This window comes from Megascapheus bottae, chromosome 20 (assembly GCF_031878675.1).
Source record: "Megascapheus bottae isolate mThoBot1 chromosome 20, mThoBot2.hap1, whole genome shotgun sequence".
Classification (NCBI taxonomy): Eukaryota; Metazoa; Chordata; class Mammalia; order Rodentia; family Geomyidae; genus Megascapheus; species Megascapheus bottae.
Window position 1 is genome coordinate 40,239,567 of NC_143528.1, and position 19,421 is coordinate 40,258,987.

A 19,421-nucleotide genomic window follows, 5' to 3' on the forward strand; every position below is an offset into this window, starting at 1 on the left:
AAAAACACGCTCTAGCTTATTTACTAAGCCGTCTCTTGTCCCTCTAAGTTCCTCCTGACTGGAGCAGGTTCTCCTGCAGTTCACTGACATTAGAGGGGGTGATGTTAGACAATAAGAGGCTGCCTTTTAGGGCATATGATGGGCTGGTCCATTCTCATATCTCCTCTGGGCCGGAGCCAGTAGCTTGATCCACATGCTTCCCATAGGTGGCCTGTGTGTGTACAGGGAAGCAAACCATTTGGATCTACGGCCTGTAAAGGAATGCCAAGAAGCTCCCCTGCCAGGTTTAGAAATCTTCCTGCCCTCTGGTTAGACTGTGAGCTCATGGCAGGGGCCCTGAACCACTTCACGATTTGGGTAAGATTTGACTGTGGTGGAAGCTTGGGCTTTTCTAAAATCCTTGCTACATCCCTCAAGAAGAAAACAGGGCTCACAGGCCCTGCAGGCTCAGCTCCCAGCAGAGTCCACGCTGTTCTTAGTCCAACTCTCAGAGTGCTGAGCTCAGTTTCCTGCACGAGAGTGGCTCCTGAATTATTGCAGGTCTCACAAGGTGAGCCAGATCTCTGTGTGTCTGTCTCTCACATTTTGCTCACATTTGCTCTTCCCTTCACCAGGAAGCCATCCTACTTCCCCAGGCTTCTGAACCTCTTGTCTGACTACTCTTACCCAAAGATCGGCACTCACTGATAACCTATTAACCGCACCACTCAGCCTGGAGGCATGCTCTGTGCTCTCAAACCCACCCTGGCCCACAATGGAGCCCTTGGCCTGGCCCTCTGCTCCTTACTCTGCGTGTCTCACTTGGTTCCTCTGAGCTTGCCGAGGTCTCCAAGGACTGACAGCCCTAGCTCTTCTTCAAATAGAAAACCTGGAAGAGCCATGTGTCTGAATAGCTTTCACAGATGCCTCTGTCCCCCACGTAAGTCCCTACAGTTCTGCCTGGCTAGATCCTCTCTCCAAATCAAGTGTTTCCAATCTAGCAGTCTGTAGTTCGAACACTGTTTAAGGATTTATGATTGTAGAAAATGAAATCAGGAAATGAGAGAAAAAGCAATGATGCTTAAAAAATAAATGTTCTACAAGTCCAGAGCATGCCCCAGGCGAAGGCTGGGCTGCTTCACTCTCAACAGCCAGGACTACTTAGCACCATTTCCCATGAGTTCCAGAGCTGCTCTGGATGAAACACATCTCCAGACATGGTATCTGAAGAACAGACATTGTTGGGGCAGGTGCTGCTTGGGATAGGAAGCCTTTATTTATTTATTTATTTATGTATCATTTATGTTAGAAGCTGTCTAGAGACTGTGGTTTGAATGTCACTGATCAGAGTACTGGATAAAGGTAAATGCAGTTCCCAGCCATGTCACCTTCATTATAATGTCAACTTCTCTGACCAGTTCAGTATTAGATAAATTAGTCACATTTGTAGAGAAGATGCAACAAAATGCTGAGTGAGGAATGCCTACGGTGGACAGCGTGACCCCTACTAAACTCACTGCCACCTCCCCTGACACCGAGCTTCACAACTCCCCGTGTTCTCAGAACAACAATTACCTGCTGAAAATGAGACTGCCCTCTCATGACATGATAACACTTGGGCCTTCCCCATAGGATGCTAAGTAGCTTGTTGTCCATCACAAAATAAAAGGACTGGAAGAACCAAAGTAGCTTTCTCTCTCAAGATAAATTTTTGGGATCTGTTTATTAGGGTGGCAAGCAGTTGCTTTCATCTTTTCTTTTAAATTAACAGAATTGAATTGCTGACCTTAGATTCATAAACATGAGAATGGGTTGGGAAGGAGGAGATGAATGTTTTGGGTAGATAGAGGGTGAGTAGATAACAGAATTCTAAGGCAGATGGCAGTAGGAATGTCATCCTCTCTTGCAGAATAAGAAACTCTATGTGGGCTTGCAAGGTAAGCTAGTGGTAAACCTAGTCCTGCAGTCGGCTTCAGTTTGGATTGTCAAGGGGCAAGACCCTGCATGGAGGAGTTGAGGGACTGGGTGACCGCCCTCTCTGACTCTGGATACAGAAGCAATGCTTCCCAAACTCTCTGCCTTTCTCCTTACAGAGGTCATCCTCAAACCGACAACACCAACTCTCCTTGGAGAGAATCTGGATGGGTTGGTGGATTTGGGTGGAGCTAAATGCTATTTCTTATCACTGTTAAAACATGACTTCAAAACCTATCTGCTAGTACCCGAAGGTTGTGGCTTTACAATGGATTTCCCTGGGAATGAATTCACGGCATTTTGGAAGTGGCTCTCTAGTCAGGGATGAGCTAAATGGGTGCCATATGTTTTGACTTCAGAACTCTTTTAATAAAGTCATCTCAAGACAGATCAGGGTTTGCCATGACTACTGAACAGTAACACATTAAAAACAAGCCTGCCTTTCTTCCTTCCTATCCTGCCTCCCCGCTCCTTCTCCTCCTTCCTTCCTCTTGCTCCTGCTCCTCCTTCCCTCCTCTTGCTCCTGCTCCTCCTGCTCCTGCTCCTCCTTCCCTTTCCCCTCTCTGTCTCAGCTAGTAGGCAAGTGCTCTGCCACTTGACCACTTGAGCACTGCTTCTTTTGCTTTTCCAAATAAGGTCTTAATGCTTTTGCCTAGGATGAGCCTCAGACCTTGACCTTGCTATAGCTGCCTCCTGAGTAGCTAAGGTTATAGACCTACACCACACATTCCTGTGTCAAGTGCACTATATACCTGGCCAACCCCCCCCCCAAAAAAAACAATGCATAAAGGGAACTAATGACAACAAGTTGTTGTTGGCCTAAAGGGACATTGTGGGATTAGCCAAGAATGAGCGCACACGTGTGTGTGTGTGTGTGTGTGTGTGTGTGTGTGTGTGTGTGTGTGTGTACTAAGGCTTGAACTCAAGACTTCACACTCTCACTTGGCTTTTTAGCTCTTATCTGGCACTTGACTACTTGAGCTACACCTCCAGTTCCAGTACTTATCACAGGGAGCTTCTGAGGTTCACTGACTGAAACAAGGCCTGCACCAACTCCTGCGCTGTGCTCTCTGTCCCATAGCTCCCTGGGCTGTGCCCATGAGAATACCCTTCTGTAGGGACCGGTTCATTGCAGGTTGCTTAACCCAACCTCTGTGAGTCTCCACACTTTAGCACAAAGGCATAAAGAAGTAATGGCTCAGAACATGAGTTCCAACACTGTAATGATATCGAATTTTAGTGACCTCAGATCTTCTCTCGTCTCTTCTGGGGAGGTGGCAGGGAGGGGTCCTTTCTCTAGTCTTGGCACTGATACTAACCTGATGATGGTGGAAGCGATCCACTGTCTTTCTGTGGAGTCCACCTCAGAGAAAGATAATTCTGTTACCACTCTCCCTTCTCTTTGTCTCTTTGGCTAAGCCAGAAAGCATTGCTTTGGAGGTGGGTCCTTGGTGACCATGCATTAGGCGTCCTTTCACTACATCTGTGCACAACAGGGCTTAGTTTAGGGAAAGGAGGTGAAGTGACATAGCCACCTTTGTGTTGTTTCCTCATCAATTGTCCTAAACTCAGGATTGGCCGCCCATGAGAAAAGTCTAGCAGTCCTGCAGGATGACGGGTGAGAGCAGAGAATGCGTGATGCTTTGTATTATCTCTTCTGTCTTTGAGGCAAATTCTTCTAGATTATCTTCCGTCTTTGAGGTCCATAGCACTCTATGCACTCAAGCCTGGCTGCTCCCTCATCAGACCATAAACGACGTGGAAACGAGGTCTAGACAAGACCCCAAGGTCCCTGCTTGGCGAGTGATGAGTGAGAAGACTAAGGAGCAGAATGGATCAACATGAAGGAATGCAGAAATCTGCCAGAGTCCTGAGTTCTTAAAAGAAATTGCTTCCTGTAACCTCAGAGAGACGGCTGCCAGTTTGGGCAGCTGGTGCCAGCTGAAGCCAGCTTTGCAGACTTCCAGAAGCAAGCAGGAGCCTGGTTCTTCAGGTAAGCCAATTTGGAAGCATCGAAGTTGACTCCATGCAGGGCTTCACAGCTCTGTTTCTTTTCAGCAGTTTGGACTTTTCTTTTAAAAACGTTGCTCTTCCACACTCCGATCCCTTCTCTACCATGTGGGAAGATTCCGTGACAGTAGTCTCTTAGGAAGGACGAGGGAAACTGATTAATGGAGAACACAGGCTCTCCTGGGTTCTGTGCGAGGCACTTTTTCCAGGAGAAAATCTTTGGAATTAGGGGGAAGGATTTCTTTTCCATCTGTCAGACTCAGCTAAGCTTTCAGGACCTCGACTCTGGGCTAGCTCAACGAGGACTGTCTTCATAAGGAAAGCCATGCTTGGGACACAGGCACCAAGTGTGAGTCACACTTCAAGCTCCCATCTCCCTGGCTCCTGGCAGGACCACGGAGATGGGCTGCGGGCACTCCACATCCTTCACAGTCTAAACCTGGAGCCAGCACATGGTATTCCAGCCAGCTGTCCAAGGTGTCCACAGAGCCTTTGAGAAGCATGCGGTTCTACCCAGGGACACTGCCCCCTGCAGCACATTTCTAACTGGGATTGGAGTTCATCTACCTGCAGCTGAATGACTGCTCTCCTGTCATGGTCGAGGCGAGGTTGACAATGAGTGACAGACAACGTGACACAATTATGATCTGCTGGAAATGGTCGCATTTTCTGTCGGAAAGCACACAGGGAATGAGTCTACGACATGACTTGGGGCACAGCCATCCCTATCTGCCCAACTTCATGCTATCCCATGAATTCTACAATACCTGACCTAAATGCCAGTCTTTTCCCTAAGTGCCCTTCCCTGTGTTTTGACGCGGAAGTATGGCTTCTTCTGAAATGCTCATTGTGCTGCGTGAGCTCTATTTTGTACTCTAGTATGATTATTTATGCACATGACTTATCTCACCTATGAAACACTTTTCAATCTTCTAGAGTTCTAACCCATGCTTGGCACAGTAAGCACACACTTGAAGTAGGAATACTGTTCTAACGGGGAAATGCCTGTGAGGATCAATAGATTTATCATCTGCTGCCTTGTTCTTGCAAGCAAGGTCAGCGCTTGGCAAACTCAGGGACTAGAAAAGTACAAATAATCTGTTATAGCTGTGCAACTCAAATTCAGAAAAAAAGCATTACTTCCACATTCCATTGAGATACCCTTGCTCTGTGGTCCAGTGACTTCAAAGCTCCTTAGACCCAGAAGTTGTGCTTTTCTAGAAGTAGGCATGAGAGACCCCTGGCAGGTCAGAGAAGCACAGGAAGTGGGGAAGGGGGAGAAGGTGGGGCCAGAATTGGATTCCCCAGAGTCCAAGAGCGACCAACAACCAGGAAGTAGACTGAATGTCTCTGTATCCCAAATGATTCCCACCTGGGGACACTGTCTTCTCACTTTCCAAGGGACACCTAGAGTAGAAATAATGAGAAAAGTAAAACAGAAACCTTACAACCGCTCAAAACTCCCCCCACAAGTACCCAACAATGGCAGCCAAGGCTACAGTCCAGCTCCAGCTCCTTCAGAGACAAGCTATCTGGACAGAAAAGTCAGGGGATAAAATTCTTACAGTGAACTGAGCTGACACTTGCCTCCTCCTCCACCCCCAGCCCCGCTTCCTACCACAGTGACCTGGCAAGGACTCTCCCAAGGGAGGGCTAGCCAGGAAGGAACAGAAGGTCACAGTACAGAGTCTGCACACCTACAGTCTCTCTTTGGATGGCAACACACATGCTCGAACTAGCTCTACACAGACAGGAAGACCATCCTTTAGCTAGCCTGACCTTCCCCTTGTCAGTATAAATAGGGTAAGGTGAATCCAAGGGTAGAAGTAATTCAGAACCTGAAATCAGGGGACAGGAACCCAGCATTCACACTGTGGAAGGGTTTCCAGTAAGCACAGCCACCCCAGTGGAAAAGCTTGGAACTGAGATGTCTGGAAAGCCAAAGTCAAAGAGGCCTGGCCAGTTATCTCTGCAGCTAACTTTCCCATAACACAGGATAGAACAGAAAGGAAAAAGACAAGAAAGAATTTGACAAATGTCCACCAAGAAAAAAGGCTCCTCTGAATCCATCACAACTACATCTCCAAAAGATTAGAAATAATAAAAATTGTACTTTCTAGTGCCAGGAAAGGAGGGCGGAAGGAGGGGGGAAAAAGGGAGGGAAGGAAGGAGGGGAGGGAAGGAAGGAGAGAAGGGAAGAAGGGAAGGAAGAAAGAAAGGAAGAAGGGACAAAAATCAAACAATTCCCAAACATTTAAGTATTTTAAAGGAACTCTTAAAGCTCAGTGAGGTGGCAGATTCCTCAGAATCTAACCCAACTTTGGAAATATATTGTCATTGTATCCATGTGTATTATTTTTCCTTATGTGTTTGTGTGTGTGAATAGTTAATATATTCCCACTCACCTTCTTACACATATATAATACATATAAATAAATATTTATCATTATCCAAATAACATCAGTGTGTTTCACATTTGGTATACATTTTATCTGCATCTCAATGCGTAGACAGACCACTATACCATAAAAGAGAGAAATAGCCAAGAACAAACGAAGTATAACCTAGCCAGAGTCAATTTTAAAAGCTAGTTCAGCATTGTTAAAGAACAAAGTGAACTTCCCAACATACAAGTTAAAATGTCAATTATCTATACATACCAGCAATTCTTTAAAGTCCTTAGAAAAAAGCAAGAGAAAAATCCAGCATTATCATGAAGTCGGCTCTTAGGTGTTTTCATTTTTGTAGCATTATGTTACTTCATAGGGGAAAAATTATCATTTGTGGAAATAAAACACAGAAAGGTTTTACAAAAGAATCCTATTAAAGGCTATTTTACTCTAACTTATGGATCTTTCTTCATCCCATTTAAAACATATTGAATAAATTTGAGACAAGCCATATATATTTTGGCCAAAGGGGGAAAAAAAACAAGTATTATTGAACCACGCAAATTATATAAGGGTCAAAACCTACATGAGCTTATTGAAAGGAAAATAATTTTGCCCAAACTAAAGATAAAAGGAATTAACTGCAGACAGTCCATCTTCTGTTATTCAAGATCTCATAAACCTGCCCCATGAAAAACTCGAGTCTTTACAGCATTGCTGGCTTGTAGACTACAAATGTCTTCTAAGCATCACTGCCTCTTAACACATGGTACTGAAGAAAGTTCTGAAAGTTTTAGAGGAGAGAAAGCTAGGCACAGCATAATTGATACCAAATAGCACAGCACATAATTTTAACCTAGACAAAATGACTGAGTCCAAAAGCAGACCATAGCTTAATCAGACACCGAATAGAAGAAGCCAGTGAGTACCATATTATCTGCCAGGAAATTGAAGTTACAAGGAGAAATCAGGTTAGACATAAAAATCAACAGCAAAACTTTCAAGCAGTCGAAGCCAAACCAACATTGCCTTCCCCCCCCACTATACACAAACCTTTTGTTCTAAACCCAAAGAATAATGGTGTTGAGATAAACAATTTTTTTTCTGGAAGATTCAAGTCTGCAGAGACACTTCCGTTTGATTACTTAAGTCCACAGAAATAAAGCACCTTTGAAACCAAGAGTTGTTCAAGAATCCTAGTGTCTTATTCAATGTGTCCCAAAACAAAGTACAGACAAGATAATTAGAATAATCCATCAAATGACAAACACAATAATATTGACTCTAGTGAAGGGCTCCCGGGACAATTCACAACTAAGAAGATAGAGCACAATAAAAGGCTATGACATTTCATGAATATTCTGTGTTATAGCTTTGAACTTTATTGCAAAGCAAAAAATATATATTTTTATATATATATATATTTTTTATCTACATTTCACCTCTGACATTGTACACAACACGAAAGCACAGGAAACCGAAAAATAAAATCATAATGAGGTAGATACATAACACTTACAGATGGAGGAGACTAAAGATTTTAAATTTGGCTTAATACTGTGGTCCTCATTGCCTGCGTTTCTAACACAGCAGCAAGCACTAACCCACAGGGCAGAAGGCCCAGCGTGCTCCAATCCAAAAATAAGCCCCATGGAAACTTCCTGCTTCAAAATGGAAAGAGAAAAAAAAAAAGTCAGGGAAGCAGACATGGCCAATTGTAAACCCTGATGAAATTAAGGAAGAAAATGTTTTGTTTATGCGCCACACCCCTCTCCCCGGCCAGCCCCCCAAGAATCTTAGCTAATTAGGAGTAACCTGCCCCCTTGGGTTGTGGGCACTCTTGACAGGAGGGGCGGGGGCGCCTCTTGAGCTAGCAGCCTGGTGTGGATGTGAGAGCATCAGGGGATTTCGTGTTCTCTGGAGTGGCCTGTGTGTGGCAGCCACGGAGATGACAGTGAGGGGCCTTTGACACCTGCTAGAAGTCAACTTGGCTGTGAAGTCTCTGGAAAGCTTTTCCTTCCTGGGATGGTTTCAGACTGGGTGAAGTGGGGGTACTTGCCTGTTGGGAAGCCCGGGAAATCCTTTACCATGTTCACTGACGGCCCTTCCAACTGAGAACTAACAGGACACAGAGGGCCGTCTTCAGCCTTGGTTTTCACTACGTGTACCATCAGGCAGTGGTAGCTGCTGCAGAGACCACGCTGTCCACCCTGGCTTGTTCTACGGGTGTCGGAATGACCCCGGAGTGAGTGGGGAGAGGAGATCCCTCCCTCATCCAGGTGAGCCATGAAACAGCCATCCACACAAGAGCAGATCGACTATTGTACATGGCAAACAGTTCGGGGAGCCTCCCACTCTTGACTTTGTCATGTCTAGAGACTGTGTGGACCTTGGAGAACTCGAGGCCCTCCATCTAGAGTCAGACTTTTGGGAGGGGGGCTTGACTCGTTATTTTTCACTCTTGATGTTGCTTTTGAGATTTTGCTCTCCTGAGAATAGCAGAGAATAGTGGCAGATGAGGACAGCTATTGGACCAGAGGGAAGATGGAGGGCTCTTGGCAGAACGTCTGGGTCTCTATGAAGGGTGGGAGCAGGCCAGAGGTCATCGAGCATGGTAGGGAGCTCAGGGAGACATGGAAGCACCTCTGTTGGCCAGCGCTCCCTGCTGTGTCACAGGCCACGGACCCTTTGTATTTGTGCTTCATCTCGCCAGGGACAGAGACTGCCCTGGGGGTCCAGCTTTCCTCTGATTCTCCCCAAAACCAAGAGCATCATCCAGGTTGAAATGTATTTATAGAAAATGCAGCAGGAGGACTGATTCTGGCACAAAGGAAAGTTGTCTGTGGGGTTCTCAGTGCTTTAGAGGCTCTAGGAGCATCTGGCTGTATCTAGCAATACCTACAGCGCCCTTTTCCCCTCCCCAGCCCATCCCAGGGAGCATTCACATGGGAGTCCCTTCCCATGGGGAAGGGACTCAAAGCAACTGTTCAGGGGCCGGGCAGTGTAATCACAGGTCAGGGTGAGGCCCTGCCTGGTTGGGTGTAAACTTGATGGTGGAGACACTGTTTTAAGCAATTCACTTTAGGAAGCAAAGATCTTGACTCTTACTTCTTGCCTTCAGGGGTTCCTGCACAAGGCAAGGAAAGCAAAGGAAAGTAGCTGGGACCATAGAAGGTGACATTAGTCGAGGAGTGAGACTGTCAGACTTCAAGGCATTCCGTGGGAGAATAACAGAGCAGCCATTGTTTTCAGGAACCTTGGAGATGAAGGTTGTCCATGGCACAGTGGATGAGAAAAACTGAGGTGAATCTCCTTCTGTGCCCTGAGATCACAGCACGCCCTGTTTTCTGAAGATACCCACTTCTGCTCAAGGATTGAGGGCCCTTCTCATGAGCACCATGGTGACACAGCAGGGTTAGGAGTGTTTCTGTGAGGCACAGGATAGGAAGATCCCCTCCTGGGATCTCCCTGGGAAGTAATAAGCTGATACGATTACAGTGAACAAATCTGTAAAATGTGGTTGACAGTGGAGAAAGAGGGTGTCAGTCTTATCACTCCTGTTCCTCATATCCTCTCTATTGCTTCCTCTGGCCCCTCCTCTTCCCTGCCATCTCCTCCTAATCTCTACCTACTCTTCTCCTATAAACCAAGGCACAGGGCTGAAGACATCAGTCCCTTAGGCCATTCCCTGGCTTAGATGGTCACAATGGTTTGCCTTCCCAGGGCTGAAGACATCGCCTCAGCACTGCAGCCTTCACCAGATGTACTGACCCATCTCCCTGCCCTGTACCTTTCTGCTTTGGATCACTTAGAATGGTCAAAAGCCACATTCTTATTTCAGAGATGGGGAAATGGAGAAAACGGCAGCAACCAGCCCAGAAACGGAGCCCTGTGTTCAGCCTGGCCTCAGTTTAGCTTCACTCTCAACCCAGTGCAGTATGCTTCTAGCTAGGCTTTCCCTGAGGCTGAGCTGAAGCCCCCGTCAGCGCTACCCTACCCACCGAACCTAGAAAAGATGCAATTTCCTAACTTGCTCCAGCTGCAACCGTCTGCTCTCTAACGGATCCTTAAATAATCCATTTATCTGGAAGTGTTCTCTCAAGATCATGGGAAACAATGCAGACAGAAGAGACAATAACTGTGGGAATGAGTGAAATGGACCTCTCACAGGGCTGATGGGTGGGCCACAGCTCCCCAGGGCTCCTCAAGAGCCTGTCAAGGAAATGAGGCTCAAGAGTGGGTGACCCTTTTTCCCAAGGAGATACCTCATTTGTCCCTACACGTTTCCACTCTTCTCCTAGCTTCATAGTCATTGGATGGAAACAAGATGCCAGATCGCCTGAGCTTCGCCTCTGGAAGGTCCTGCTGGGCACGATGAGACATCTGGGGTCCCATGAGTCCCTGGGAGGAGGGACTCCCCACCCCCAAGGCAGACTGGAACCAGAATATCTATGTCTGTCTCCCACTGTATTCTGTCTGACTGCCGTACCCCTAGCAAGTCTCCTTAGTGTCTAATGTGCAAAATTAGGTGGGATTTTTGGCGCATTGAAAAGTCTGGTGCACTCTGGGTAAGGAGAACAGGATGCTGACCCCTTTACTCTGTCCCCAACCTTGAGTCTCATGGAACACTCGAAACTTTAGAGCTCTAAAATCATCCCTAGGCTAAAGCACTGAGCCAGAGAAGCAGGGTTCACAAAAGAGAACCCCAGCCACATGGAGAGGGCCAACTCCCCAGCCAAGTGGGAGAAGTAGAGTGGGAAATGTCATTCCCATCCCCACCCCCAGCAAACGGATCCCCTGGGGATTTCCTGAGACTCACAGACAGGTTGGCTTCTGGAAAAGCTGGGAGGCGGCGCCTGTGCAGGGCTGACCTTCCACATAGTGGAGCAAAGGTCTCCTCTGAAGAAAGAAAGAAAGAAAGAAAAGAATAAGACATTCCTGGGATGGGTCTCAGCAGATGTGATCTGTGGATGAAACAAAGGCAAATGAAGCACATAGTGTGGTTTAGATCCCCTGAGTAGCAAAGAGAATGGGGGGAGGGGGGCTCCTAGAGACTGTGCTCCCGGGAGGATCCGGTTCCTCCTTGATCCCAAAGGAATCCCACCTCACTCCCATCAGCCAGGCAACCGGAGCATGTTGTGCTACAGCAGTTAGGCAGTGTCCGAATTGATCTCTTAAAAACTGTCTCGGATGGCTCAGCCACCTTGTGCAAGATTTGTAAACCATGAGCAAAACTCAGACTTGTGCGCAGAGTCTCTGCTGAAAACGTCAAGAAGCTGCTCTGTGCGCAGGGCTTCCCCTGCCTAATTTGTGCTTTGTGTAACCCGGAGATGACTCTTTCTCTCTCTAAGTACTTCCTAAAACCTTGCAAAGCTAAGCCAGCGCAGCCAAATGGGCCTCTCAGCAGCTAGTGAACCAGCAATCCTGTGGCTGAAGGTGTGCGTCATTTGTGTTTTCAGATGTGTGCAGGTGGACATTCAGCAGGTCTTCCTGGCACCTTTGACATCTGTCCCCTTATCATTTAACACTTCAAAATGAAAGCAGAGGCATGAACCCACACGGGCCAGTTGCCACCCATGGCTGGGGCGGCAGCGGTAGTCGGATAGCAAGCAGGATTTGGCACTGGGGATGGCGCACTGACTGGGAGACTAGTTGGCCAAAAGCTAAGGTGAAAGATGCTACTGGACCCTTGGGGACAGGTTACTCCATATAGATGACCATAAATAAGGAAAGAAAAACATCAAAAAATCCAGTCCTCCCCAGAGACCCCAGCTCCCCGTCAGGGTCCTTGTTCAGGACGGGGAGGGGGGCTACAGTGGCTGCAGGGGCATGCTAGCTCCCCAACCCCTACCCCAACCCCCAACTCCAAAGATTCCAAAGCTTATTGTTCCACTTAAGCCAAATTTTGTTTTGTTACCTCAAGTCAACACATCCCCAAAACATATACAAGGGTGGGGGGAGTAGAATCTATAAAGAAAATCTTTCAACACAAGAAAGGGTGAAAACAAGTTGTAAACACATAATCAAAGCACACATACACACAAAAAAAACCCACACATCAGTTCACTTCCATAGAACCAAACCGGGTTACACCAAATCATGGCAAAGGAAAGAAAAGGAAATCTTTTGTTGCCGTTGTTGTTTTTTTGTTGTTGGCTCTTAAATTTAGGAAAAGAATTGCTGTAGCATGCTCACCTTGAACCAGGGATTGAATATTTGTGGTTCTTGGACAAAAGGAAAAAAATCTGTGGGGCGGCGAGGGAGGGGGAGGTAATGGGAAGCTGTTTGGAATTCGAGGTGAGGGAGGGAGGGAGGGGAGCTGGAAGATTGCATAGTTGTGTAACAGTGGCTTCTCATCAAGGTGAACACGCACGTCATCTGATAAAATAGCATCTGATATATGTGTTTCTGTTCACTTCTATTTGCAATATTTTGCTCTCTGTTCACCAGACATTTCATACACAGGAACACAGATACAGGAAACACACACACACACACACACACACACAAGCACTCACACAGCCATCCCTTGAACCCCCACCCCCCCCCCCCGCCCCACCGCTCGCTTATTCCAACAAAGTTTGGGTTTACCCACACGCCTTCCCAATCCTCACCCCCTACTTCTTGTCAAGAGTCATTTCTCAGATGTTGGCTTTCCGTGACAACTACAGGAGACAGATGAAAAGCACCGGAGATGATTTGATTCAATTGTTCAGCTTCTGTGGAAACATCTCATATTTTGGCTGGGCGAGGGGACAAGAGTTGGTCATTACATTTTCAAAGGTGGGAGAAAGCAACTGCCTCCTTTGTAAGCTTTCTTGAGGTAAATGTTAGTCGTTGATGTCCCAGGCAGGATCTTTTTTTTTTTTTTTTTTTTTTACAGTGGTGTTGAGAAGTGTTCAGATAAGGAAGAAACAACACCAAGTGTAACATGAACACTCAGACAGTAACAAGTACATCTATGTTCGCATTTATTACCTTCCCTTTCATTCGGCTGCTCCTCTGAATCACATATGGAACAGAACAGAAAGATGAGTGATTTCCTCTGTCATACTGGCATTTCTTCTCCCATCCCCATCATACACCTCTCTTACATACATACTCAAAGTTGCAAACCGAGTGAAAGCTTAAATAAAGGTGAGTACACTGTACATTTCCCCATTCTTTCTATCTGTCTCAAACATATACATATATATGTATATATACACACACATATACATATATATAATAGTTTACATCAATATAGGAAATAGCAAAGGTCTTTTAGTTACATTTTATACAGAATCTCTGCATCTTATCTTTATTTTCTCTTCTCTCACTTTTTGTTTTTGGAACAACGGTTGGCTGTAACAATCGGTAGTAAGGCTTCACAGAAAGAATTCTGCATGTTTTGTTTTTTTCTCTAAGAACCAAAGTATAGAAAATGAGGTTTGATTCTAGCACCTTATACAGTATGAATGATGTTGTTCCCTTGGGAGGAGTTAGCACTAGCCAATGCCCTAGGAATCTCAGTCACTTACACCATAGCCAAAGCTATTGCAGAAGGCAGGACATAGAAGAGGGTGGAGCCGGAGGGAGAGCGGTGGGGAACAAAGAAAACCCCTGGGTTAAAGTCCTAGTGACACACACACAAAATATGACATGAAAACATGCCAAGTTGCTGTCTCCAAATCAATCATTCAATGACTGGGCCCCACCAATCAATCCTTCTCATCATGCTTTCCTGTAAGGTAAGGACACAGTCTCGTATGCCCTTTAGACGGGACTGCTGAGGCTGGGAGGTCACAGAGGAAATGGCCTTGGGAATGCCCGGCCTCTGGCTTCTTGCTCACAACATGTCTCTGGCCCCCTGTGATTGGTGAGTGGAGAACTCGAGAATGCAGCCAGTGTTGACCAGCAGCGGGGAAGCGAAATTAACAAACACTTAAAAATACATGATCAGCACAAAAGCAATTCAAAGAAGCTGCTCTTTGCACCCTTAGCAAGCATGGCATGCTGTGGAGACAGCAACTTTCACAGGAGAATGATAACCCCCTCCGACGTCGGGGCCCCCTCCTCCAAGGGGTACCCACACTCTCCAGACAGCCATAGTTCCAGTCAGGCGAGGAGTGTGTAATAGATGCAGAGGAATAATCAACTCCCGCCACAGCCGCATCAGAACCTCAATTATAGAATACAGAACTCTCGTGACATACCTACATCCGTATCGCTTTCCACAGGTACAAGCCCACATGTTTGACGGTGCTGGCACAGGACACCAAGGAGAAGCGCTGGCACTGCTGTTTGCTTCAAGTGGCTGCCTTGAGTGGAGTCACGTGACAGAGAAGCACCACGAGAAAAGGCACCACAAAGTTTCAAGAAGTGAGATTGTGTGCTGTCACCGCCCTGACCCGGTAGCAGTAGGGAAAACGAAAAGTCCTTCATTCTTAGCCAGGCCCCGAAGCCATTGATGTCAAAACTTCTCAGCCCATGTACCTCTGTCCATCCCCACTCAACACGGGACTGGTGGGGGAGGGGGGGGAAGAGCCTGACCCTCTCTTTTGCAGTGCCATTTTACCTTTTGGCCAATACAAAAGGAAAATAAACCCTTGCTTCTAAAAAGAAATGTGAGGCTTAGGTACTAGGTGGGGAAAAGACAAAAATTTTGTATTAAGGAAAGCCTTGCATGGGAACCTTTCTGGCATAATTACTTGGCTATAATGCATTTGGGAGAAAGGAAAAAAAGAGGGAGGAGGGAGGGACGGAAGAAAGGAAGGTGGAAGGGAAGGAGGGACAGAAGAGAAAATAGAGGAGAAGGCAGGGAAGAGGAAGGAAAGGAAAGAGAGGAGACTAGAAGAGGGCCCCGGAGGACAGAGAAGGAAAGGAGAAGAGAGGAAGGGAGGAGAGAAGTATAACGTCCGTAGGCACAGTTTGCCACGAATAGCACCAGATGTAGCTGGACGAGGACAACAATGTCCACACCTGTCCACCATTACTCCATCCTCAGTCTGGTCAAGAAAACAGAAGGGGTTGGCCATGGGAGCACAAGCTAGGGACCAGAGCAGACTGCAGCAAACACCCCTGACGGTGCATCCGCCTGCCGTCCGCCCTGACAGCTGTCCGGCCTCTCTGTTCCTGTCAGAATCCCATCCGGGCTGGGGAAATCTAGCAGCCATGCTGCTGTGACCTGCACACTCTGGAATGTCTGGGACCAGGCTGGCGATGGCTCCTTGCACAGGGACCTCTCTTCCCACACCTGAGTCTCCCGAAGATGGATGCCTGGGAAGATGGGAGTTTGGCAGGAGTGGGACATGGTGACTTCCATTTGTGTGCATACTTTTGCTTCTCCTTGTGGGTCCTGGAGCTGATGGTTCTAATGTTAGAACAGACGGACGCCTGCCTCTACCCAAAGTGACACTGTCGTTTCAGTAGGAAGAAATGAAATGATTTCAATCGTCGTCTACATTCTGAAGTATGTGCCTGCGCCGATTCTGTTGTGTGGGCAGCAGGACAAACAAAAGACTCCTGCCAGAAGACTCTCTGGTTGGTGGGGACCTCCTTCATGGGACAGAAAAAAAAGCCACCTGCACTCCCCCCCCACCCCGGGGGCTTCTCATGCTCCTTGCCACTGCTGCAGACCCTCCAGTTCTGCTCAGTGGGCATCTTTGTCCATCTGCCCTTAGTTTTAGGGGAATGATCTCTACCCATGCCCACCTCCTTCCCCAGGTTCCTAGAACTCTCCTGGACAGGAAGTACACCAGGGGCCTGGATGCCACCTTTCCTCGGCCCTCGGGTTCTGAGTGGACGGAGTCACAGCAAGTGGACTCCCAAAGGGATGCTCCGCCGTAAGCTGCTGTGGCAGTGCCCCTACCCAAGATGGAGGGGAGCACAAATTCGTCATGACTGCTCCCCACATAAAAGACGGGGGAAGACAGAACCCACAGCCCCTGGGGAGGGAGACAGAGAGAGGCACAGCCCTGGTGTTGCCCCTTCTAAATCTTAAGGCCAAGAGCCCTGTTTGGCATAATAACAGGTGTTCAGTTAAAATATGTTTGAAGGGCCAGGAGTGCGGCCTAGTGGTGGAGCGCTCGTCTAGCATGCACAGAGACCCAGGTTCCATTCCTCGGTACCACATACACAGAAAAAGCCAGAAGTGGTGCTGAGGCTCGAGGGGTGGAACTCTGGCCTCGGGAAAGTCCAAGGACAGTGCTCAGGCCCCGAGTTCAAGCCCAGGACTGGCAACAAAATTATGTTTGAAGAATCAGGGCTTCTCTTTAGGAGCTGATGAAATGAGAGCCTGTGTCACCTACCACATGCCTTAGGATTCTCCTTGCTTGTCAAAGGCTACACACAGCCACCGTGTGACCAAGGACATGGTCACTTCCTGGCTTCCAGAAACCACAGCCAAGCTACTTCCACACAGAGCTGCTCCAGAGATGAGGCCAGAAATTAGTGTTTTCATATTTCCTTACTTGAAGAATTTTTATTCTCCTCACTCAATCTGTCCCCGGTCTATGCTGACCGTATAGTATTGTGCACATCAGAGTGAGGGTAAGGTAGGCATGAGCTGAGGCTGGAAGCTGTGTTCTACTCACTCGGCCCTTCCCGCAGGGGAAGAACTGACTGTAACTGGCAGATACACGGAAGGATCAAGGAGGAAAGACTCCAGGCTGGACACAGCGTGAGAGGTTGTGTCTGCAGAAAGCATCCCTCCTTGTGGAATCTGGAAGGGGAGAAGCCCACGTACCTGCCTGCAGCTTGGCCTTTACCTCCATGGATCCATTGTCTGACCACTGGCTCTTGGAGGAAATACTGAGTCTCAAAATTAATGATACTTATGATTCCTTCCTTGTAACCCGAGACCCCCAAATGATCCCATTCCTCAGCCAGCACTGCTCAGAGCAGAGGAGCAGCTGGAGAAGCATGGTAGCCCTTTGGGAAATTTACAAATGGTTTGCACTCGAGGCTTCACATTACCTGAGAAGTTCAAGTCTTTTTTGCTCTAAAAGGAGTCAGCTAGCAATGTCATCATCACTGCTGGACTGAAATGAAAATGGATGGCTGGGAGAAGAGGAGCCAAGGAAAGCTACACAAATGCAGGAAAACTGGCCCCCAGTAACCATTATTCTACAGATACTTAGCCCAGGTATTCTAACGGGGACAGAGCGGTGGGCTCAGAAGTCAGAATGGAATGTAGGACATGTCAGTGGGGCAGAGCCACAATACCAGGCAAACAGTGGAGGCAGCAGGGAGGAAAACATCTGCTTAGACTAACAGCACAGTGACAGTTCAGTGGTACCGGGAGAAGACAGATCTCAGGAGTGGTCCTTCCTTCCTTCCTTTCTTCTTTCTGTCCTTCCTTCCTTCTTCCCTTCCTTCCTTCCTTCTTTCTGCTTTTATATAATTTTCTATAACACATGTTCCATTTTGAATAATAAAACAACAAAACCACACGGGTGGGCAAAGCAGGACTTCCCATTACTGATTCACCATGACACTCTCATCTTCCTCCATATGCTCTCCACCCTTTCTTCTTACTGGAAGGAGATATGTTGCCAAAAGAAAAGTGGGTTTCCTAGAACACATGTTTTCTCACCACATTCCACACCAAGGGCTGGGACTCAGGGTCTGTACCCTACAGATGCCTCCAGGGCCCAAAGCGTGGACCACATTGGGGCGCCACAGGAAAAGCGGAGTCATTTTACTTCCCACTTGACTGCAGAACAACAAAAAGGAGGAAATGTTGTGGGGAGGACACAGCAGGCTTTCCTGACCTGGCAGGCTGCAGCCACACCCCAGGTATCAGAGATATAGGCTGTGTGCAATGGACAGATTAGAGGACAGACCTCTAACACTGCCCCTGGGGACCTGGACAGACTCTGTGTGTGGTCCTTGAACACACAATGTCAGGCCTTTTGGGTGGCAGGTGGCCATCTTAATGAGCACCTGACCAGTTCAGAGCTTTCCTTAAAGATGCACCAGGTTGCTGCAGGCAATCTTTAGCCAGAGAGGCCTTAGAATCTTTCTTAGCTCAAGAAAAGTAGGGAGGCTCAGTGCACTCTGCTACCTGAGCACCTTCTCAGCAGGGACCCAGTTTACTTCCCTTCTTCAGAAGGCCTCTTCCCAGGAGACATACTATCGTATGGCCTCTGTTGTGTCAGTTTTGTCACTGCAGCAGGAAGGGTCTGGAACTGCTCTTCTATGCGTGCACCCAGGCTTCTTTTGAAGTCAGTCAAAAATAACTCAGGCTTGCTGTGCCTGTGGTGGGAAGCAAATGGCCCCCTAGAAAACTTGGTTTTGCCCATCACCGAGCAATGGCTCAGAGCTGTCTCCTATCTGCCCAACTTGTCAACTGGACTCTGTATCTAGGCTGAGCAGTGTCTGTCTCCAAGACTTGGTGTGGCTCCATGGCACAGCCTTCCCTCAGGTCCCACTTGATGTCAGTGGGACAGGTCCACACTGTTATGCAGACAAGGGCTGGGCAGGATTGGAGCTGTCAGGGAAAATTCTGTGTTCCACAATGCACTGCCTTCCCTTCACCTATGATGGGGTCTGCCAGGCTACCTGGTCAGCTCTACTGGTGTGGCCAAGATTCCCCTTAAATGTGAAGCTGTTCTCAATCAGTTGCCAGGAGCTGCCATGTTGCTCTATGAATCGGCTGGGAGTCTCCTAAATGCCAGCAGAACCCTGTCCCTGGCTCTGTCACAGAGAGAGAGATGGACACAGAGTCACTTCCAGTCCAGAGTTCTTTCATGACCCTGTTCTAGAGAGAAATTTAAAAAATGCCCCTAGGCCAGATCTATTCCTAGCCAGGCAAGGGCCCTAAACATCAGGATTCTCGCTCAAGCTTGTTAGGCCCCTTAAGAAAAGAGCTACATGCATATGTGTGGGTATGTACATACAAGATAAATGCATGCACACACACATGCATGCATGCATGTGCCCAGGATGATTTATCTTTATATCTTGATGTATAACCAACAAATCATAGAGACATAACCTAGCCTGCAGTCATACGATTGCCAGCTCTGCACACGTTGAGATCTTGTCACGAGTTCAGGTCATTTCCTGGATCATGTGTTTCTCACC